The following is a 25,048-nucleotide window of genomic DNA, read 5'->3' as shown; positions in this document are numbered from 1 at the left end:
GATGCATTCATGTTTTCGTTATCACATAAACCAAAGTCTGTTTACTCACTGTCAAAATAGATTTTAAAGTAATATTCTAAAGTATTTTAATTAAGAACTAATTAACAGGATTTGAATGTTATATGGTGACCTCCAATTGCTAACATCATTGTTGGAAAGTTATTGACAAACATAGCTATTGTTTTCTGTGTACTTTATTCACTGGGACCCTTAAATCAAAGTTACTAGATGCATATACACGAGCCCAATGGTACATGGAACCAGGCCTCTACAAGAATAAAATGGAATAGCTATTGTATTTATTCAATGGGAAAACAGAACTGACAAACTTAGTTTAAATATCTTGACCAAGAAAGTTCATAGTTTAGAGCAACATACAAGTTGAGTGTATTTACTTTGATAGCATTCATAATTATCATGAACGAAAAATGTTGTTTAAGCATCAAATCAGTAATAGAATGCATGTTAAAACTTAGAATAGCTAACTGCTATAAAATGGATTCTAGATCAACAGAATGGTATTGAAGCTTTAGTATTACTAAACAACAAACATTTCCATTGTTCTACCATTCAAACAACTTACACTATTTGTACCTCAACATCAGTACATACAACATCAACTTCTGATCAACTGTCTGTTTCATCACCGTATTATTGAACAATTATACAGCTTCAAATCATCAATGAGAAAAAGCTTTATAGCATAACAACTTCTCTAACACCAATCTATTCCCTTAAACACCTAATACCATTCCGTCTCCATCCAAAAGAAGCAATATGACATCTCTAATTAACCGAGAGACAAGATGTTCTTCCGTAATTTTTCTACATATATGACAAGCCATCAGAAAAATATCAAAGAATTGTTGTCAAGTTTTCTTCTTTTTGGTATATGCTATTGATTTTTATGAAGGCATTATAGAATTAAGATTTATGACAAGTCTGTATTAAGTTAAGGCATCTTCTTATTCTTCTGGGGATTCGCAAAGTAATTGTGCACTGTTCTAAAAATGACGGTCAATTCTCAACGGAATTGTTTTCATTTGCTACTTGGACAACTATAAGCATCGCTTACGTCTGATGTGCAAGCTGTTTAGTATGATTTACATGCCTGTATAAGCTATTTATTCTGTTAGTCCACAGGTCAATTGTAATTACAGAGAATATTGCAAAGACAGAAAATGACAGAGTTGGTCTGCTGCTAATGAACTTAATGATAGATATTAAAAGGTTTGAAGACAGACTTGATTAGGAGAATGGACGGATTTATGCTGCTACCTGTTTCCAATCCAACAGATAGTTCTATTCTTTACAGTGATAATGCATTTTCAATAATCTTTTAGTCTGTGGGAATTCCTTTTAATTTCTGATTTGACAAATTCAGAAATTAGGCGCTAAAGCAGTAAAAAGTTTCTTTTCCTGTTGACACAGTTAGGCAGACCTAATAGAAACCAATCAATTGAGGCTAATGAAATGAAATAAGAAATATCGGTGAATTTCACACAAAGTGTTATATACATACAGTTTAGTGTATTTTCAGTTTTCATTTCTTAGTATCATGAATTACACTTGCATTGTCAATTAAAACTGTTGAAGTTCACACTAATTTTTTTTAAATTGTTCAGGAACAGTATTTGTTTTTACAAACACACTTTTTTTCTTTCTTAGGAATCACTAGATCAATTTCACAAGTTTAAAATTTGAAAAAGTGCAATAAATTCAAAACTATTAAACAATGAGTATATACTATTTTTTTTTTCATTATTGCATTTCAAATAGTAACTTTTACAACAAATGGAAGTTTTTCACGACCTTGACTGGCTTTACAGCCCTTGCACGGTAAATTTTATATAAAACAACTATTTCTAATTAAATCTATGAACTAGATATAAGAAATGTATTGTACTAATATTTTACACAAGTTACAAATACTATACAATGAATAAAGTCAATTATCTACATGCTACATGCAAACAGTTCTTTAATTCATTGATAACATGATTATAAGATCTATTTAATTTAATAAAACTTTGAACCAGGAAGTACCATTAATCATCACTTATTAATAACCAAGGGAGCTCACTCAGGGTAGAAAAGATGAAGGATAGTATGTGACATGTGCTCAAGGATCAACACTTCATATTTTGGTTTTCCTTACAATTTATGACAACTTATGCCTTTTTTTTCTCCATTTTCCTTATTGCTAAAATAACTAAGCTGTAACAATTATGCAATTCACTGCAAGCTATGCTTGTACTTAATAACATGCTATATCTATAGTTGATCATAGTTAGTTTACATGTCATTTAAAGGCAAGCAGCAAATATCGAAGTTTAAAACGTTTGAAGTCTAGTTGTTGTTAAGTTCCAGTCAATATAATACCTCCATGCTTTAAACAATAACTGTCATGACTTAATGCAATGACTAAAATTGTCTATTTCATCTTGCTATTCTGAGTACAGTTTTAGTTAGACTGTAATCTGTCAATCGAGGCAGCAAACACATTAATTAAATCTTAATTGAAACCAATAGACAGTGACTTCAGTCTTTGTTTAATTTTTTGTTTTGTTTTTTGTTTAAAGTGGTTCCTGTGAAGTCAAGTTCTAATCAATGATACACATAAATCGTATGTTTTTGATTGATTAAAATGATTCCTCAGAAATGACCTAGATCATGAACTGATCAATCAATCGGAAGATTACCCATTGTCCCAAGTCAAGGATTCCCCTACTTTTTTCACAAGATAATAAGTACATTGTTTGATTACATTGAAATCTAAGAACAGGCAGATTGGCAAAGAGAATACCAGACAAAAGTAATCAATTTTTTTTTAATTGAATTCAGATTTGATGGTAGATTAAAATAACAAATTAATTTTACCTTCTAAAATTAGAAAGTTGAAATTGACATCTATAGATTTTTAGAAAATTCTCAGGATTATTTGCATGTTTGGTTTTAATTACATAGTATATCAAAAAGATAAGGCATATCTTGATTTGTGTTACAAATAAAACACAGCCTTTATGTTGCTGTCATATTCTTAATGTATCAAACCTCACACATTGCTATGTGGGGTGACAGTTCTTAAATATCCTATTTGCACTAGAGAAAAAAAGTTCATTATTCAGTATTGTGTGGTGCAATGTGTGTTGTTATAAACCAATACTAATAAATTAAGTGCTTACTATTATAGAACTCATTCAAGTTTAAAGTTATCATTTAAAGCTACAATAATTATTGTAACAATTACTTGTAACTAACAAATGATTATAGTTTTGAATAACTTTAGATTGAATTATCTCCCTTTGTTTATATTTGAAAAAAGTGTGGGAAATTTACTTTGATATAATATTCAACTACCTATAAAAGCTTTACATAGAGATCTAACATTATGTCTTATACCAACTTTTCTACAAATAAGAGTGAAAATACTGAAATTTCTTTCAATTACTTTGTTTGATTTTAGTTGTTAAATCAAGTTATAATTTCTTGTTTATATAGGTTATATTGGACATTTATGCAGTCAAGATCAGATAAACCTTGACACACAATTGTACATCTAACAACATCGATTCCATACACCAAACAGAGCTGATCTATTGCTTTCAGTGTCTGAGAATCCAACCTTTAAATTATCATGAAAAATTAAAGTTGATCCATGAAAAATGAAATTAAGATGAAAGTCAGATGAATCCTGTCCTACAAACATGAAAACCTTAGTTCTGTATACCAAATATAGTTGACATATTACTAATAGTATTTGTGAAACAGACTTTATCATGAAAACTTCACATTGACAAATAAACCATGAAAATGAAGTAAGCAATCATTCTGAACCTTAAATGACAAATAAACCTCAAAATTATTTGTACATGGTTTGAGCTATTGTATATAAGGAAAAAAATTTCTGAGAAGAATGAATTAATCAAGAAAACTCATAATTTGCCCAACGAATCATGAAGATTAGGTTAATCAAGGTCAGATGAACCACAACTGGGAAACTTACATGTAAAATTGAGAATGGAAATTGGGAATATGTCAAAGAGACAACAACCCAACCAAAGAGCAGAAAAAATGTACAAATTGAATCCTAATACACCAAATTCGTGTAACTTTACAGTAACTACTTTTAGTATTGGACAAATGCACCTATAATCATGAAATATTCTGAATATAATGGCCATTCATTAGAGTATAGAATAATGACATAAAGCCAAATTGACAGGCTTAAAACTTCACCACTAGTCCCAGATGATGTAGTGGCATATGGCCCTTATTAAGTAACCCTTGTCTGTGAGGATCTGTCTGAATTATGGAATGTCAAGCTGCACTTACTCCGGTATGCTTTAGAAGGACTTTAGAATAGAAAACACTACAATTTGTCTGAGAGATTTTAAACCGTATAACTTCATCAAATAGCTTAGTCTAATAGCTTGCTACAGAATTTTTCAATGTTAACTTAATGAAATATTTCTAAAGTTTAGAAAATGTATGTTCTTTGTCAACTATCTAATCAAGTCAGTATTATTTATTGAGCTGCACTTAAGTTGCACTAGGAAATTTTTCAATAAAAAAACTCTGTTCAATTAGAAAAACAGATCTGACAAATATGTATGTTTAAGTTCCATTACTTTAATCTATAATTGCTTTAAAGGTTCTTTAAAGACACTCTCATATAACTTGAAATTTGGCTAACCTCTCTCCATGCTTTTTTTCTTTTCTTTGAAACATTTCTAGATGCACTTAATGTTTTTCTCAATATACCTAACAAATCAATTTATTTTTAGTCATAACAAATAGCTGCAAACATGGAAAAAATATGTTTTAATTCATATTAACAAGCTTCCTAAATATCTACTGAACCATCTTCCGATTTGAATAAGACCTTGCTATGATTGAACGAATAGATAATACAAGTAATTGTTATATTTTATTTGCACGGAAGATCAATTCGTTTTTCTAGCAATAATTGTAAAATCTGATCAGACAGCTAAATAGCACTGATGTAGTATTACGATCATTCTGAAAGAAATCGGTAGTGACAATGTATACGGGGGTTATAATGCCTCTTGACAGAAGAGAAAATTCTGCTTGGGAGAGCTTGTCAAAACATTCCACTTTCTTGGAGCATTAAAGTTTTATAAACATACAGAAATAACTGAATCCATAAAACTTTCAAAATACTTCAATGCTTATGACATGTGTGCATTTTTTTTTCTATTTAACTATTTGAGTTCAGATTTAGTGAATTCTTTGTTTTTCTTTTAAACATGTTTTTTTTAAGGCAAAAACAGTGAGTTACAGGACATTCGAATTAAATTAAAAATTAAAAAAAAAAAAACAAGTAATGAACATTTGGACACTGTAGATATATAATGTTTAGCAGTTTGGGTTTTTTTCCCCTCAGGACGTCAAGATGTTGGCAAACAAATCTACAGAGCTTATGTTTGTAATGTATTTCATGTAACCCTACTTAATTTTGTATTCTATTCTATTCAAGACTGCATTATCTCCCCTGATTGATAGAACAGGTACATTAATGACAGTTTCTAGATGTAATAATGGTTCAATTTCTAAATAAGCAACCATTTTACAGACATTAACCAGTAATTATAATGTAATCATATAACACAGTTCTAATGTTCCCTTCCAGGGTTGCACACATTTTACCTTAGTATCCGTGGGCAAAAAATAGAAAAAGAAAAAAAAATTATTTCTTTCTTTTGTTTGGGCCCTTTATAGCTTGCTGTTTAGTGTGAGCCACTACTCTGTGTTCAAGACCAAACTTTGACTAAAAATGGTTTTCTTTTACAAATTGTGACTTGGATGGAGACGTATTGTCTCAATGGCACTCATACCACAACTTCTTATAATCTACATATTCCAAACTCAACTTTCTTTTGCTTTTAAACTTAAAATTCAATGCAACTGCATGTGACGTAATTTTTTATTACAACATAAACTTAATATAACCACAATTATGTAGTCTTATTTGAACCTGTCATTTAGTTACAAATAATATCTTTAAACATTTTTAAAAAATTAATTGTCTTTTGTTAATATTTTTTTGTTCTATAACTGAAAACAAATATAGAAAATTTAATCAAGTTCTTTCCAAGCATATTATATCACACTTCATTGAAAGTTGCTGCCGTCAACATAGATCAGTCATCAATCTACGTTCTTAAGCTTTAGCGAGTACAATGAGCTGAAATGTGACAAAGATCAAACCCAAACTGGTTCCCAGGGGTAACCTTGTTGTTAAGGAAATGCTGGCAACGACTGATTCATTATGATTACAGAAGAGTAACGACACCAAAGGGGTCCGCTAATCCCAGGAACAATTATGCTTGTGTTAGTTTCCAAATTATTCTCATCCATATAAAACTTTTGGTGTCAACTTTCATTATGAGTGGGTTTCAAGGTCATCTAAGCCAAAGAATATTATACAAATGGATCAATATCACAATTTTATCCAAATTAATTTGGAAATCTGATTGATCAGCGTTTATTAGTCTGTCTGTCCATCAAATGTCCGCCATAAGAATCTGAAGAATTTCAACATGTCTTTGTAGGAAAAACAATTATAGGATTACATTGTTTTATTGTCTCCATAGTGATAAAAGACATCTCTAAAGAACAAATAATCAAGGAATAAACAACACTCTATCTCTTGGTGTCTACAGAAAAATAATAAATACTATTACACTGAACTTATGATAATTAAACTTAAGACACAATAATATTCAAATAAGTGTTCTTACACATTGGAGCTATCTATTACCAATTGTTCTAGAAAATTCATAAAGATTGAATTCAAACAAATTTTTTTGCTTCGACAGATGGTTTGTTCAGATAAACAGTAGGCCAGCCTCAACCAATCAAATGTCTACACAGCTATAAAAATTCAAATAAAGTGAAATAACATACTGATAATAATTCCCTTGGGGTATTTATTTTCAATAATTTTGCTAAAGAAATACAAGTACAAAAATACAATCAATTTCTCACAGCGACCAAGCATTAAAAAAAATAAGTAGTGCGGAGTTTTAATCTTAATAAGATTGACAAAAATATATCGTCCTGTAAGTTTGACTTAATCAGAATTTTAGAATAAGCAGCATATACTTTACAACTTCACAATCAGGTTTGGACCTAGAACTCAGGAAATTTAAACTATTATCTAAATCACATTTATTATTGTAAACTATTCAAATTTTCAGAATTTTTATTTCCCTTTAAATTTCTTAATCAAAGATGACAATTTATTACATTATTGCCCATCAAAACATGTGTCCGGGGTAAAATTTGTTTCAAACTTGCCTAAGCTATATATAGAATAAAATCTCGGTCAGCCGAGATTTGTTGATTATCCTAGACTGTATATTTTCATGTGATATATCAAGAGATATCTTCGCTTTAAGTGATCTCTGTGGCAATTATCTTGTCAATGTTCTGTTATTACCACGATATTTAAATTTAATCGATTTTTATTCTGCACACGAAATACCGATTAAAAGATTACAATTTATAAAACACTTTTTAGAGAATGTTACATGATAAAACTGATTTCTATTTGTATTATTGGTTTCTCTATCAATCAAACTTACATTAATTTCAAAAGCGATCAAGATTAATAAATTTTGATAGTCAAAACTGATTATTTTATAAATACTTTTGCATTTTCTATGCGATTAAAATCTTGGAGGTTACTCAGTTATTGCAGCTAGAAGTTTTTACAATGTTTCAATGATTTTTTTTTTTTTTTTTTTAAATTAATCAGCCTCAATCATTCTTGTTACTGTAAGGAAGAAATTTTATCTGCATTATATACTTTTATACTTAAACTTAGTGTACTTATATACAATTGAACAAATATAGAGGCTTTAATGGTATCTATTAATCCTATAAGAGCGTATAATAATGATGCCCTTTACTGTTAGACATCCAACGGTCATTTTTCAAATTGGTTAAAATTTTACTGTGATTTATCAATTATCCTATCTTGATTCTCAAAGGTCTCAAATAATTTTTGTTACCGTTAATTTTTTTGGAAAAAATTAACAAAATTCTTCAAAATCAGTCAATTTTTTTCATTGTCTAAAAGACTACATTTTATAATCATGCACCACAAATTACAGTTAACATCTTTTGGCAAGAACTTTTATCATCATTCACAAAATGGCCCCATTACATTTACCCTCCTATAATTGTGTAAGAATATTGGAAACAGAATAAAACTGTAAGGCTGCAATCTTTATGGCTTTTTATTTGATAGGCTATTAACTACATATAAGTATATGATCTGTTTCACAGAGATCCTAGTCAATGTTAGTAAAGAAAGGTTACTCAATAGATGATGTACTAATTTCCAAATAGACTGTAGTATTTAGAAATTATTGCGATGTTTGTATTATTACGAAAAATACAACAGCCCGGTTATAAACGCAATAATTAAAACTCTCATTTTGATATTTTTCATATGATTTAAACAGGATTTTTCTCAATATGGCAACGATTAAAATCGCATTTGTCTAAAATGACAAAAAATGCAATAATAAATGCACACAATAATTTCTGAATTTACAGTAAGTAAAACTAAGGAAAACCTCATTCTTCTTGTTTGTAAGAGGTGTCAATGTCTAGGGACTTTATCTTGACTAAATTCCAGCACTCAGATTGACATATTACAACGTATATATATACATGTATGTGCATATTTTTATTGTCAATCATTCAAGGCATGATATTCAAACTATTTCAGTCAGTTTAATTGAAGTCTGGAGCTGGCATGTCAGTTAACTGCTAGTAGTCTGTTGTTATTTATGTATTATTGTCATTTTGTTTATTTTCTTTGGTTACATCTTCTGACATCAGACTCTGACTTCTCTTGAACTGAATTTTAATGTGCGTATTGTTATGCGTTTACTTTTCTACATTGGTTAGAGGTATAGGGGGAGGGTTGAGATCTCACAAACATGTTTAACCCCGCCGCATTTTTGCGCCTGTCCCAAGTCAGGAGCCTCTGGCCTTTGTTAGTCTTGTATTATTTTAATTTTAGTTTCTTGTGTACAATTTGGAAATTAGTATGGCGTTCATTATCACTGGACTAGTATATATTTGTTTAGGGGCCAGCTGAAGGACGCCTCCGGGTGCGGGAATTTCTCGCTACATTGAAGACCTGTTGGTGACCCTCTGCTGTTGTTTTTCATTTGGTCGGGTTGTTGTCTCTTTGACACATTCCCCATTTCCATTCTCAATTTTATTAACCCCGCCGCATTTTTGCGCCTGTCCCAAGTCAGGAGCCTCTGGCCTTTGTTAGTCTTGTATTATTTTAATTTTAGTTTCTTGTGTACTATTTGGAAATTAGTATGGCGTTCATTATCACTGGACTACGTAGTATATGTTTGTTCAGGGGCTAGCTGAAGGACGCCTCCGGGTGCGGGAATTTCTCGCTACATTGAAGACCTGTTGGTGACCCTCTGCTGTTGTTTTTCATTTGGTCGGGTTGTTGTCTCTTTGACACACTCCCCATTTCCATTCTCAATTTTATATTAAACCCCATTATCTAAATCTAATTAGGCAGGCCTAAGTTCAAATATAATTTTAAGGAGATGTGGTTTGATTGCCAATGGGACAACAAAACCCCTTCAACTTTAGGACAAGGATGTGAACAACTATTAGAAACTGTACAGCATTCAATAATGAGCAAAACCCATACAGTATTTTAGACAACTAGTATAATTACACATTTACAAGTTGATTTGACTATAAGGAATGCAATCAGTTATTGTATTCAAACATGCTAGATTTTTCCTTGTTTAATTGTGAAGAATAAATAATGGACCATCTTATTAAATCTGGAGTGTGGAAAATTTCAACTGTAGTGAACTTCAACACAGCAAAAAGGCAACTTATTAAAGACACTGGATTTAACCAATTGTGAAATAACAATTGTGAGAGAACTTTTTAGACCTGAAGATTTATCAACTTTATAGGACTTTTGAACTTAAGCTGTAGACATTACAATTTGATTTCACTGTAATGGAGAAATCAGACAAGGATGTTCAATTACAACAACTTACATTAAGTAGATTAAATTTGATTAACCTAATTACCAAAGATCCAAGGAACATGACAGAAAACAAACACCAACCAACATAGATTTCCAATATGATCAATTACAAAGTAACCTGTCAAACACAGCCTGTCATGCAAGATCGTACACTGTGTCAATGTTCGTATTGATCACAAGGCATTGACCACTTTCTGGTCTACAGATTGCAAATGAAGTACTTAGAACTTATCTTGAATATTGCTTACAAGAGAAGCTATGATATAAGAGCACTAGCAAGCTTGCATTTGCTTAAACATATTGAGACTGTTAACATCTATGCCAGTTATTAACATAGACTTTTAAGGAGTGCCCAAGAAATAGACTCAGCATTGACATACTGGTTGCTGATTATCCTTGGAAATACACATGATTGTACATATGATTCCCATTGTTAAGATAAACAAAATTTGAATATATGAATAAGATGCCATGAACATATTATTTAAACATAAAGACTTGATGCTATGAACATTATTCTGAACACATGGTCATGATTATATGAACATTTTTCTGAATGTATAAATAAGATGCTATGAACATTTTCTGAATGTGTGGACAAGATGCTATGAACTTTATTTTGGACATATGGACAAGATGCTATGAGCATTAATCTGAACAGATTACAAGATGCTGAGAACATTTTCTGAAATATAAACTAATCAATGCTATGAATATTATTTTGAACATATAAACAAAATGCTATGAACATCATGCTGAACATATGAAGAAGATGCTATGAACATTTTAATGAACATATGGACAAGATGCTTACTTATCAATATTTCAGACGGATGTTCAGAGCATATATCTTGCACACATAAATATAAGATGCAATATACATTTTTCTGATCAACTGTTAAGAACATGTGCAATAAAAATTTTAGTTAATGCATATTGGTTTCATGCATATTTAGAAATTTGACAAATTTTCATTATTTTGTTTGTATTTTTTTGGTAGCTCTATTAGTACTGTGATTAAACATCCCTGTTATTTAGTCACACAAAATATTATCATTAAACAAGACATAAAATTTTAAGACATTTAAAATGCTACATTTTTTATCCTGTCCACTGTTGATACACTTGTGCTGCAATGATGTCCCATGATGCAACTGTAATGAATATCACATCGTCTTGTCATATTTCATATCTGTTGTGATAGATTAATTACGTAAACCGAGAATTCATCTGAGATTTGTGAAATTGATGATAATTCTGAGCAGACATGACATCCATTAACAACACAATTTTAATAAATTCTTAATATAAATCTGAATTTAACTGAAAATATTGGATTTCACAATTACGATTATTTATGACATAAGAGTGTGAGGTTTCAGACTGAGAAAGATCAACGCTGTCAAAATGATACTATCCTCCAGCAATTTCCCTGAACTATTGTATCACTGCTACAGTACAATAGGATTACAAGATTCCTTTCTTGCTCTTAGATAAGTCCCGTAGGATTTTAATGCCATACAAATCAGTAAAACAATATGTCATTGGTAAAATGTTGAAAAGTACAGGACTGAAGTTTGATGTACGAAAGTATCATAGCTGCCGAGACTTTTAACAGGACTAATTGTGGCGTGTTATTGATGTTTGCTAGGTTAATTCATCACAGTTAACATGATCTTGTGAAAACTGTCATAGGCCCAGATTGTGTATCTTCCTTAATTGATACACTAGAGAGAAAAAAAGTGGAAAATTTCCTCATAAATCTCTATTTCCTTGTATAAACAGTTCTTTCTAAGTAAATTGAATCAGTTCTCTAAAACAGGAATAATTTTGTGTTTTACTTAACTCAAAGCTATTCAAAAATCCACACAGGGAAAAGCTTAAATAATGGGGAGTGGGGTATGGGATAGGCATATCATAATATTCTCATTCTAAGGGGTAATAAGAAAATAACAATTCCAAATTTTTTTTGTTTGGCCAATTGATCAATAACTGGCCAATAAACAGACTTACAATAAACTAGTAAGAACAATAAATGTAGATTCCTTTGTAAGGGGCCAGCAGAAACCAGCCACCAGATGTGGGATTTTGTCGCTACTGTGGTGAAGACCAATTGGTAGCCTTCAGCTGCTTTCTGCTCTTTGGTTTGATTTATTGTCTCTTTGATACATTCCCCATTTCCATTCTCAATCTTACACAATATATCTAACAGTACAGAGAACTTGAAGTAAAGTCTCGTCTTTAATTTGTTATTTCCAAGAAGCCTTTAGGAAAGTGACAGTCAGCAAAAAAAGTCAACTTCCAAATGCAGCGAGATTAGAATATTGTTGAACATTGTTCAATGTAGTATTCATGCTTCAAGCAGAAACTCAAGTCATGTTTTTCTAATTTTTCTGATTAGTTTTATAGTGATGAGGTGTCCTTTTTATTTTAATGTGATGTCTTTACTAAGATTGCAATTATAGGATAAGACTGTAACTATCGTCTCTGATGATCAAATTCTTAATAACTCATTAAGTTTCAATACATGCATTTTTAAATTGATGCATTTAATTCATGTTCATGAATTTGTAGTGAGTGTTCATTGCATGGGTGGGGGCAGATCGTACATGTGTAGGACTGTATGCCCTTTTTGGTGTATGCCTTTTTTTTTAAGGCACAAAATTGTTTTTAATACAAGAACAGAGTTCCAATGTCCCCCCTTTGCACTTATTTAATATTTCAAAGGGCATAACTCATTTAACAAAAGTTGATAGTCCACCATTTTAGAATTTGTTCGAGATATTACCTATAGTAACTTATAGTAAAAGTTTATAAAAATCTGGCAAGAATTATACCTGTAAAAGCGCTAACGATGCCAGTTTCCATGAATTTAATATTCCAAAGAGATTAACTCTTTTAAAAAAAGTTGATCAACCACCTTTTTATAACTTGTGTGGGATAATGCTTTTATTAACCAATAGTATAATTTTTATAAAAATCTGCCTAGAATTATATTGTACCAGTGAGAGTGCTACATGTAACAAGGCCATTTTCCATAATTTTTTATTTTTCTAAGGGGCATAACCAAAAAACATTGATCGTACAACTTGTCACAAATATTGCTGATATTAACCAATAATATAAGTTTTATAAAAATCTGACAAAAATTGAACCAGTGAGTGTGCTAACAAGGCCAATTTTCATAAATTCAGTCCCAAAGGGGAATAACTCTTTAAAAAAAAAATTGATTGTCCACCATTTAAGTGCTTGTCCGAGATATTAATGCATTTTACATATAGTATTTTTATAAAGATCTGGCAGGAACTGTAACCATGAGGGTGCTTACTAGACCGTTTTCCAAAAAAAAATATTTCTAAGGGACATAACTCTTTAAATAAAGTCAATCAGCTACCATATTATAAAACTTTTCCGAGATATTGCTGATATTAACATTGTATAAGTTTTATAAAATTCTGACAAGAATTGTACCGTTGAGAGCACTTACAAGACCTGACACTTACTGAGGGACAGACACATGGACAGACAGGTGGACACACACACATGATGGCACAGATGGATGGACAGATGCCAAGTATTTTCATGTCCCCTGTAATGTGCAACCCATCATGACAATAAAATCAGAAAAGAAGTACATTTTGGATCTGAGGAAATAATTCATTTTCACTCCAGAAAAGCCATTTTATGAATTGCTTGGCAAGTTTTATTACTCCCCAATACAATAGTTCATAATAAAAATATAAATGAAAAGTTATGTTGAAGTGTAAAAAGCCTCTAGTACCACCTTGGGAATAACTATCTGTAGACAAGTAACTGTAATATGACTATATATATATATATGTAATACATATAATGTTCACTTTCATCATGACACATTAGCCAAGCTGTAGGCAACACACATCTTAGGTATGGACAAAAGTCAGGGCAGATCCAAGCTTATGATCACCTTTGTTATTATAAACAAATATTGACTTTCACTATACTAGGTATTGCCTGCTGGTATGGAGTCCACATTAAGTGTAAGGGAGGTCAAATTTTAAAACAGATGCTTTTTCTGAAACAATAGTATTTTAACATCACAACATAGAAAAACACACTATAAAATATCAATTGGAAAGCTTAACTCAATCCAAAAAAAAACGTAAATTAACACACTATGAACGAATAAATTTGATCTGAGATACCTGATAGATGTCCATTTTGGTCATAACTCCTTAGCTTTATGCATCTTTTGCTTTCAAATATACGGCTTTGAGCGTTACTCAGCTGTGAAGCTAAATTCAGAAAATCTTCGAACGCATGAAATTTATATGAAATATTTTGTTCAATGGAATCATCATCAATTTATTTGATTTAATAACTCTGTGCGATTACTTCCTTTTGAATCTTATACCAAATTCAAGCAACCATGATGAAAAGGAAACTTTATTGAGGCAGGAAACATATGCATCTACTAGACCTTTTTTTATTTTATTTTTTAATGCGAATTTTAATCATTATTTATATTTTAATTGGTAAAATGCATTAGTTAGCAGCGTGTTCCTATACAGTATTTTCACGTCACCAAGATGTCCTTTAGTGGTAGGAAAAATCTGACATAATATGCACGAACACTTCAGACTTCAAGAATCCGTATGTTACTTCCTTATCAAATAAATTGTCTCTATAACAAGAATTGTAAAAAGATATCTTAACAAGATAAAAAGAAAGTAAAAATCTTACTCTTAACAAGATTAAAACCTAATTTTAAATTGAAAATAAATGACAAAACCTCAATCCTGAGGAAGAAATCAGCACTGGCATTCTCCTATTACGATAGAAACCATAATAACAAAAAGAAATTCTCCATCATTACCCACGGTAATCTAATCGACACAAGGCTAATCAGAAATCAATGGACAAACATCGCCAAGTATTTATCTCATTATATCCTGTTTAGGAAAAGTAACCATTTTTATGCTGATTATCAGTCTATTATTAGAGACAATAAACAGAATTTTTACAAAATATCTGAGTTGAACATCAACCATACAATAGTACATACCAGTAGTTTGTAATCTTCAGCCGTGCATTTGTACCACAATAGTCAATAGAATGTTGAATTTAGTCAGTATAAGTTTAATGCATCATATAGATAAAGCTATTTGCGGTCACATTAAACTCTTATTCAGCTTGACGCGATCAGTAAAATGCAAACAAACTATATAATAAGTTATGGTGATATAAAAAGAGGACATTAATATTATGATATGCCTCTAAAAAAAAATAAGCATGGCAGTATAAAAAAAATTCAGTCTATAATACAGTGTTAATCTGTCAAATCACTTATCAAAGTGAACATTTTACTGTCAAAAGAAACCAATGATTTAAAAGATTAGTAAAATTCTAATCTTCGCACTCATCTATACTAAAGTGCAAATATTACTGCTAAAGGAAACCATAGATTTTAAAAGATAGGTAAAATTAGAAACTGAAAATGAGAAGCATCTCTTCAATCTAATCCTAATGTCGCTAATAACTTTGAACAGCAATAAAATCCTAGGGACTTCTAATTTCAATTCCTAAAACAAGAGTGATATGATCAAGACAACCTTTAACATTCTAAACACATAATACTAAAGATCATCAGATCAAATATATAAAAGTTCAAAAGTTTCACGTTAGAGAGTTACATAAATCTGATAACAACTTAAAAGACCGTGGAAATGATATATAGTTTTACAACATACAGATTGTTATTCAGATCACTTCTTTGTTAAAAGATAGGGAGAAATGAAGTGACGGAAATGTCAAACACAGCTCAAATTCCAATTATTACATTCTATTAATAGTGATTAAAAAAGATAAGAAGGTCATTGTGATCTAGGTTTTCTTAGAAGGTTACCTCAGGCAGTACCAATATAATTCATTTATCAAATCAAAAGGCTTCATTATTATTCTAGTAGCACTTCCAATGTTAAGTTTGGAGTTACTTCCCTTATATAGAATTATAGATTTTTTTTTTTTAATTAAACTTATGCAGTTAAAGATTTCAATTAAGGCTTACAAATGCACTTCTTTACGTAAAAATAGCTCCCAAACCAACAACCTTAATAAATATGTTATCTCATCATTCAGATTATGTGTAGACCAAATTCTCCACAAAAACATAAAATAAAGAGTCCCAGTACATTGTATATTACAATTTTGGTCTTCTTGTGTGATATTCTGGTGGGAACTACAATATTATTATTTTTTTATTTACAGTAACAGCCATGATATTAAATTACTTGTGATGTTGTTTGTTAAATTAATACTTTTTGATATGAGATCTGTTTCTGATCAGATTGGCAATCATTTTTTTTTCTATCTGATTTTAGAATGAGGAAGTGTTTGATGATTCACTTACTCATATGGTATCCGAAAAAAATGCTGTGTTGGAAATGATAATGAAATTAACAATGTGTTGCATCCTGAAAATGCAAGTCTCAACAACTTGTTGAAACACTTTTGATATGATTTTATTGGAAAATGACAATAGAGGAGTAAAAACTTCATTTGAAAGTATTAAATGTGTTATATACCATTCCATTTCAAGCATTGATATTTTATTATGATGTACATACGTCTTATAGTCATTAAATATTTATCATTTTAAACATATATATGTCTAAAATGTTCTACTATATCATTTTATGAGAAGTAACAATTATTGATTCAATTTTATTGAATATTTGTGGTCTTTAGGGATACCAGAAGAAATAGAATAATTGAAAAACAATGATTTGACATTCACTTTATTTCAAGGGATTCAAACTTGCTAACAAATGTATAAAATTAAATCAGGAAAATAACAATTACTTTTCCCCCTTTTCTATAAGCCAATTTAAAGTTTTCATAATCTTCCAATTTTTTTTTTATAATCAATGTGAGGTAATTGCTTATGTTCACAGTTGTTCAGTGGACAAAATACAATCATTAGATTTTCTTTCTGTTTCAATTCAAGTAAAATTGGTCCAATTCCCGTTGACAGCTCACAAGAAAATAAAAATATTTTACAGATCACAGCACTAGTAGCACGATTTCAGTCTGAAACGGTCATTTTGGTCTGATCGTATCTTAATTGACTGGATTTACCGCTAGAGGAAAACGTCAAGATTTGTCAGTTCGTTAAGTCTCCATTCGGATCGATAGTCTCATTAGGTAAATTAGTCCCGTTAAGGCATGTCAAGATATTTAAGACTGTATCTTCTAGCGAGCTGTTTAGATCCGTTAAGACCGTGTCAGACCAAAACAGACCATGGATACAAACTGACGTCAAGATGTTGTCAGACCGTGTCCAGTCGTGTTCAGATTTTAATAATTTGGACACAAAACGAGTGAAACTTTCCCATTATTTATCAGGGGTTGCTCCCCTTTCAAGAATAAAATAAAACTGTGAAAGAAGACGATTTTTTTAACTGAAAGTCTACCACGTCCCCTTAATCATGTTATTTAAATAAAACAAATATTCAATTTGAATTCTAACTTCTTCCTATTTAATTATTTAACACTGTTTTATAATTATATAAATAAAAAAAGTAGCTCAATTGAAGTCATACTGCTGCACAAATCGCTGCGAATTGACTAAAAAAATCAACAGATTGCCGAAATAATATTTGATTATTGAATATAAGCACCTGAACCTTTATATTTAATGGTTTACAAGTGATTGCAATACGTTTTATATGCAATTACAGACTGCCGTACGTGGTGAAGAATTTGTCACTCATTTTTACACCCTTATTTAATAATAACGGATGTCGGCCGTGAACACTTGAAAACGTGATCTTAATATGTTGAATTAAATTTAAGATGTAACTATTTTTAAATATTGTAAATGAATGCATTATCATTTATCTTTTTATGTTACCTATATAAATTGCATTTGAGTAAATTTGAGGCAGGGAAAAAAATATATAGATATAACTCTGTCTTTTATCGTTTTCCGTTTATTGTCATGACATTGTCCGTTAACTTTATTTTTGCCAGACTCATGCGTTTGACTTTCCATCTTTATTTTTTAATGTGTCTATAATTCGAGGGCCTTTTGTAAAAAAAAACTACATACCAGAAGCCTTCGTTAAAAAATAAAGTTTGAATATTATAGCAGAAAAAGGCTTATAAATTCATTCAAATTAATATTTGAAATAGGATAAATAATCAAGAAAATGTTTATAAATACGTCAGACACTGTACTTATAGTACATTTAAAGACCAGGTTACATATATATTACATGCATACAGCATAATAAAGCTGGTTTAATTTGAATGACTATCCATTAGGGACATTTTTCGACGATAATTAATCAAATCTGACAAGTTTAATTAAAAACGGAAAATAATTCTTCGCCCGTAAACGATTTAACGTTACCGTACCCTCTTTATTTTTGTTGCATTCATGTCGCATGTGTGTCGGCAGTGTCAGCGCTTCTAATAGCTAACTTATTTTACACAAAATCGTTGACATGGTAGAAGGAAACTATAGTACAATATAAGCTGAGCTGGAAATTGCAATTGGTGAGTAGAAATGAATATTTTAATACATGTCTATCAGAATAATCATTGATCATGGATCATCACCCCCAAGAGTTTGAAGGAAAAATGTTCACATTTGTTAAATTTGTGCATACAGGTATGAATCGACGTTCCAATACTCCACACTCTTGGATAGTAGCCTGTTCAAAGGCAAAGTAAGAATTTGGGCTTGTTAAAAAATTGTTCCTGTGATTGGACCCCCCCCCCCCCCCTTTTTCATTTTTTTTGGAAGATCAATGCATGATTTAAAAAGTTACATATAAACAAGTATGGTTTAAACCCCCTTTTAAAAATGGCTGGATCCACCCCTGTTTATTGCCTAACATGCATTGACATGTGGGGTATTCACAATGGTATGGTTGTGCGGGATGGCCTATAGGCTATACAACAGTTACAAGACCTAAACCCCTGATCGAGTAATCCTACATATTGTATGTTAATGTATTGATAACTGTCACGTCCTAAATTTGCATGAAATATTTGTCACTTTTTTTTATTAACCAATAACCAACCAATCTTCACATGTTACGATGTAGTCCGAGACAAGCTTGTCTGGCAAAACAGCCGTTTGGACATCAGAGTAATCTCAGACTAGTTACGTTTGGACGTCAGAGTAATCTCGGACTAGTTACGACGATGATATACCTATTTATATAGCCACTGGTGGGTGATGTACAATAATTATAATTTGTCACATATGTGTTATGAATACCTTCAACATGTTCAAGGCTTGGGTTTGTATATATGCAATAACCTCAAAATTGCCCGGGGCAAAAAAAAGAGTATATTGATATTGTGCCCTGACATGCCTGATTCCAAATGATGAGACAGCATTGCGTCCTTAACAACAATTTTTAACACTTTTCATCTTTTGTGATAAGAAATTTAAGATTTTACCGGGTATGATTCATTATTTTGTTATAAATGATTTGTTATGCTCTTAATTTTGTAGAACTTAAATATATGTTATAACAAGAAAAAGAAATTATGTTGAAATTTTTATTTTTATCTTTTGTATATTATTCACTGTCATGACTGTCATGACTAAATAAAAATTAGATCCCACGCATGCGCGGCATAGTTAAATAAGTGCCCGACACGTTATCATCAGTATGTTGATGGATTATAAAGAAGAAGAAGAAGAATCTTATAAATACTATTTGCTTTGTCACCATGTCACGTTGGTAGTAATATTCAACAAATTCTATTTTAAAATAAAAAAGTATTATAAATTGATCACAACAAGTATAGTGCTATAGCCTCTATTAGACAGTAACCCTTCAATGAAGTATACACCTAAGAAAACATTGATGTAGAAAGAGAGAACATTTTGTTTTAGAAATAGAACCTCAAAAAAGGGTTTTATTCTTCTCATTTATCAATTAAATTGGGCCACAATTAAAAATATTTTGGTTTGCCCAAACCCTATCCAGAGGTTGAGACAGTGGGTAGGTAGGTAGGCATTTTCTTTTCTTTTTTTTGAAAAAGAGAAATTGAAGTATCAAGTGTTTATTAGTCTTCATGCCTATCTGATTAAAAAAAAAACTTCTTCAAATCAGGACAATAAAAGAATTTGAGTAGGCAGCTTTTTTCTGGGTAGGTAGCGTTTGGGCAAACAAACCTATTCTTTTTTATGGCCTTGTATAAGTCATAAATTCATTTCTTTACATCATTAAACTTTGTTGTCGAGCAACTTATGATTGCTAGTTTTTCTTGTAGATAAATACAAGTTTATATATAATAAATACTTTATTCTTAATGTATATTTTTTTTGTAGATAAGATATCACATTGGTTTGAGCATGATTCCCAGCCAGATTATGAAGCGGCATATATCATGTATATCAATGTATATATAGGAAATATATAGTGTCACTAAGTTACTCTCATATGGTACCTCATTTGTACCTGTAGCTATAAATTGTGAAATGGTGGATACATTCATAATTTTGTGTTACTTATTGGTTTGGAAATAACGTTGATAGAGCTAACAGCATTATGTCATGATGTACAGTTGATGGGATGATCTGATTGGACAAAAAGAGAATTGTGAATTGAACAAATAGCAAACTTACAATTCATAGAAAAAATGTAGGAAATACAATGTACTACATTCATGACATTACTTGGTGACAGAGCATACCTTTGATATATATATATATATATATATTTGAAATAAGTAATATTAACAATTTGAAATAAAGAGAATTTAAAGTTTTCTAGGAATATTAGTAGTGCATCATATCTTAATTCCATGATTATCTTGGATAGTTATATCATTAAGAATAGAAAATTGGAATAATGGAAATTTCTAGTTTCAGTGAATATATATCAATCATTGTCAATACTAAAAGTGCAGCATCATGATCATACATCATCTGATTCACCTTGGATAATTATTCATTTGAAATAAGAATTTGGATATAATAAGAGTTTCTATGCTGCCATTGCTATTGTTGGCTACATGTACCACCAGGGAGTGTTAAACCTCCTTTACTTTCCATGAGGGTCTGTCACGGTCCATCACTATTGGTTAGTGTCATATATATGCATGATGATGGAAGTTTTTACCAACCTAGACAAGCTTTACAGCCCTGGCATGGTTGTTGGTTAGAGTCGAATGACAGCTTGCTGTATAGTTATAATAGTCTGAATGTATCTACATGTATTTTAATAATCTTCTAAATTACTGTTCATTCCGAAACTGGCATTTTATAATAGTAGTCAAACATATTAAACAATACATGTACTTCAAAGTATCATTTTATGTTGTCTCGCCTTACACAAAAGTCATGAAAGTTGGTTGTATACAAGAAATTTGTATTACAGTCTTGGGGTGATGATGTAAGCTATTTTATAGAGCTTTACATTTTAAAAGCTAAAAGAGCTGGATGTTTCTTGTCTTGTATTCAGATGCTAGTAGCTAATTAATATGTTATGATGTTTCAGTTTGCCATTATATGTACATTGCACCTGACCCCATTTTCATGGTTCAATGACTGCATGTAAAATATACTGTTACTTAATCAATGAAATGCTCTCTTATACTGTATATTTTATATATGTAATTGGATACATTTTATTGTATATGAGTATCTTGAAAGATCTACTTGTCTATCAGGTTGGGTTGACCTGACCTTGACCTTCATGGATAATTTAAGTGATTAATAAAATTGAGAATGGAAATGGGGAATGTGTCAAAGAGACAACAACCCGACCAAATAAAAAACAACAGCAGAGGGTCACCAACAGGTCTTCAATGTAGCGAGAAATTCCCGCACCCGGAGGCGTCCTTCAGCTGGCCCCTAAACAAATATATACTACCCGTAGTCCAGTGATAATGAACGCCATACTAATTTCCAAATTGTACACAAGAAACTAAAATTAAGACCAACAAAGGCCAGAGGCTCCTGACTTGGGACGGGCGCAAAAATGCGGCAGGGTTAAACATGTTTGTGAGATCTCAACCCTTATTTCAGTTTGATACAATGTTAACATGGTTAGGTTTGTTTCTCAGTTAATACTTCCTAATAAAATTGACACTGGAAATGGGGAATGTGCCAAAAAAGACAACAACCCAACTTCAGAGCAGACAATAGCCGAAGGTCATCAATGTTTCTCATAAGCTATAAGCTACATTGTACATGTATAGGATCACTACTTTTGGCATAATTATGGAATAAATGTAAGTTGTACATGTTTGACATTTTTGAATGGCTTATTTCATCTGACAATGACACCATTTTCATGGTTTTTATGTTTAGTCTTTTTCTCTGTTTCTATGGTTACTATAAACGTTTAACCATAAATTTGGGGTATGGAAGAACTGTGAAATTCAAAAATTCATGAAATTCATGAAATTATCTGTCATATATCTGTCTGGCATGGTTATTTTGACTGGACTTCATTTTAATGGATTATTGATAATGTAAAGTTTATGTGATACTTATAGACTACCGGTAGTAAAATCTTCTTATTACAGAATTTCAATAAAAAGATCATGAATAAGGCCACATTTAAAAGAATGTGTTTCCCATCCCAGGGGGCTTATTTTTTACCTGGGTGTGGGGAGGGGAAACAAACAATTTTTATTTTGGCCTAAGGAGATATGGTGAGACGACTATCAACCATTTAAATCATGTAGACCAAGTGATTTACTTGTTAGTCACTATATAATAGGTCACTGCACACCCTTCAACAATGACCAAAAACTAAAACTTTATAATGAGCACCCTATAAAAGGTTCAGCCTGTAATGAGGCATCTGACACAGTTAATGTAAAATATTCAGACGAGAAACCCAACAATGATGACAATTTGATTTATTATACCATACCCTCCCCCCTCCCTTGAAGTTAAATGTCTAATCCCTTGGTGTACTGATATGAATAGTATTTTACTGGAAATGTTTCGGAAAATAGATATTGATGCTAACGTAAATATTTTATCCAATAAAAAGACAGGAAATAAGTCGGTGAACCAAAAAGTTCAAATCTAATTGAAAATAAAAGTGCCCATGAACTCACTGATCATACACGAGTGATTCTATTCATAAAAAGTGTCCGTGTAACAATTAAGAAGAGTGTGTATCATCGAAAAAGAGTCCCCCTTAATGTACTGTTTTTCTATAGCTCTGCAGGGGGGGGGGGGTCAAAGTCGTTCAAAGGTCACTGTACGGCCTTTAACAATGAGCAAAATCCATACAGCATTCTAGTACGGCATACGTTTTACCTCAGCGAACTCTCTGTCTTGGTGATGTATCAATCATTTGCTTCAGGTCGATCCATTTCGCATCTCGTCATGAATATGCGTGATATATTTGCCACTGGACATTAAGGGAGCAATCAATTTATCAGTTTCATTTAGTGATGCATGCTAATTATATATAGTTCTCAAATGATAATTGTCTAAAACTGTTTCCATTTTTGTGTATTTTATTTTTTAGCGTAAATGTTAGAATTTCTTTCCGAATCTTTCTCTTTGCATTTATTTGTTTGTAAACATTTAATAAAGTAGTCCATGTCAGGGGTTAGATTGTATACAGCCAATCTAGGACAAGGGCAGTAGAACAGAAAACAGTCTCCATTGTATACATACATATGCATTTATGTTGAAGCGTAAAACAACGACATGTAGTTGAGCTCGTTTTGGTGAATCAATTACTGTCAAATCTTTATATATATATATATATATCTGGTAAAGTTGTCATAAAAGCAAAAACGGACGAAAAAGTTGGCAACAATTTATAATAAGACTAAACTTATTTTGGCCGTTTCGTTTCTTCTAAAGTGTTAAATTCAACCATGCGACTGGCTTACTTGGAGATTCAGGTGACCTTTTTCGTTTTTTAGAAATTTCAATCAAAGTTCGTATATCCCTTCAACGATTTATTCAATTTTTTTTAACGTATAGATAGCGCGAAACTCTCACTACACCATGCATAGACTATTTTTTTTTTCGACCAAATGCGGCTGCTTATTTATACAACCGAACAACCAAACGTCCGCACCCAATTTTAGCAAAGATATACTGTCGAACGGGAGATGTGAATATTTCTATACCCAATCCATCATTTGGTTTTGAAAACAATTTTAAAGGTATACATTAATACGACATCAACCCAACGACACATATCAATCAAAACATTAAGAGTCAACACACAGATTTTTGTTATAGAAAGAAACCTATACAGAATAAAAAGCCTAAACCGCAACAAGACTTAATAATACGGGAGCAGTGATTTTTTTTAGACAAAAATGCAAGTGTTCCGTAGAAATATTTCACGTACCATTTTTTTTTATTTCGATCGTTGAAAATTATAGCAGGTGTGATATAAATCAGTAGATTTAGGAAAAACTATAATATGGAAATATAATATGAAAACTAAGCCTGCTTTGTACTAGACCGACACACTGAGATGGATTTTTAACGTGTAAGTTCACAAGCTAACAGTTCGAAAGAAAGAAAAAAACTCTTTGTTAGACCCGTTTGGGATTCGGACTAAAGTCCTCTCGCTGTCGAGGTGAACTTATTCTCACGAGACTAACCAGGAGAGAGGTCGCATAGTCATACCAAAAACTCGGAGCATAATAAACAATACAGTTTAACAGAATTATCACCGTTACTAATGCGATTTTAAAGTCACGATCTTATCTAAATTAGATACCGTTATGTGATGTTGGTATCTACACGTATGAATAGAGATGGCCGACATCAGAGTAGATTGAGAGGACCATCGCTCTCTGCAAATTGAAAACTCTTCCTCAATGATGTTAGTGGTCCCATTGTAGCGAGCTGTTGCAAGGCTTAATTTCTATCCTTATTAAATCTTCTCTCATTATTCAGTGGTATTTCAAGTTTACTTTTAATCTTATTGTCAAACGACTATTTGAAGTGCTTCCTATTATATTTAAAACTTG

The 25,048-nt window shown here is 31.3% G+C and overlaps 1 protein-coding gene and 1 long non-coding RNA gene across 9 annotated transcripts in view; one reads left to right on the top strand and one right to left on the bottom strand.

The window, feature by feature from the left end:
• Window positions 1–25,048, bottom strand: part of LOC139490796 (suppressor of lurcher protein 1-like) — a 387,332-nt gene that overhangs the window by 126,623 nt on the left and 235,661 nt on the right. The gene's annotated exons all lie outside the window — the stretch shown is intronic.
• Window positions 18,076–20,848, top strand: LOC139490788 (uncharacterized). Its single transcript, XR_011656413.1, has 2 exons — window positions 18,076–18,613; window positions 20,409–20,848. It is a non-coding gene; the product is annotated as an uncharacterized lncRNA (long non-coding RNA).

This window comes from Mytilus edulis, chromosome 10 (genome assembly GCF_963676685.1).
Source record: "Mytilus edulis chromosome 10, xbMytEdul2.2, whole genome shotgun sequence".
In the NCBI taxonomy this organism is placed as follows: domain Eukaryota; kingdom Metazoa; phylum Mollusca; class Bivalvia; order Mytilida; family Mytilidae; genus Mytilus; species Mytilus edulis.
This window is presented reverse-complemented; position numbering and strand designations above follow the sequence as displayed.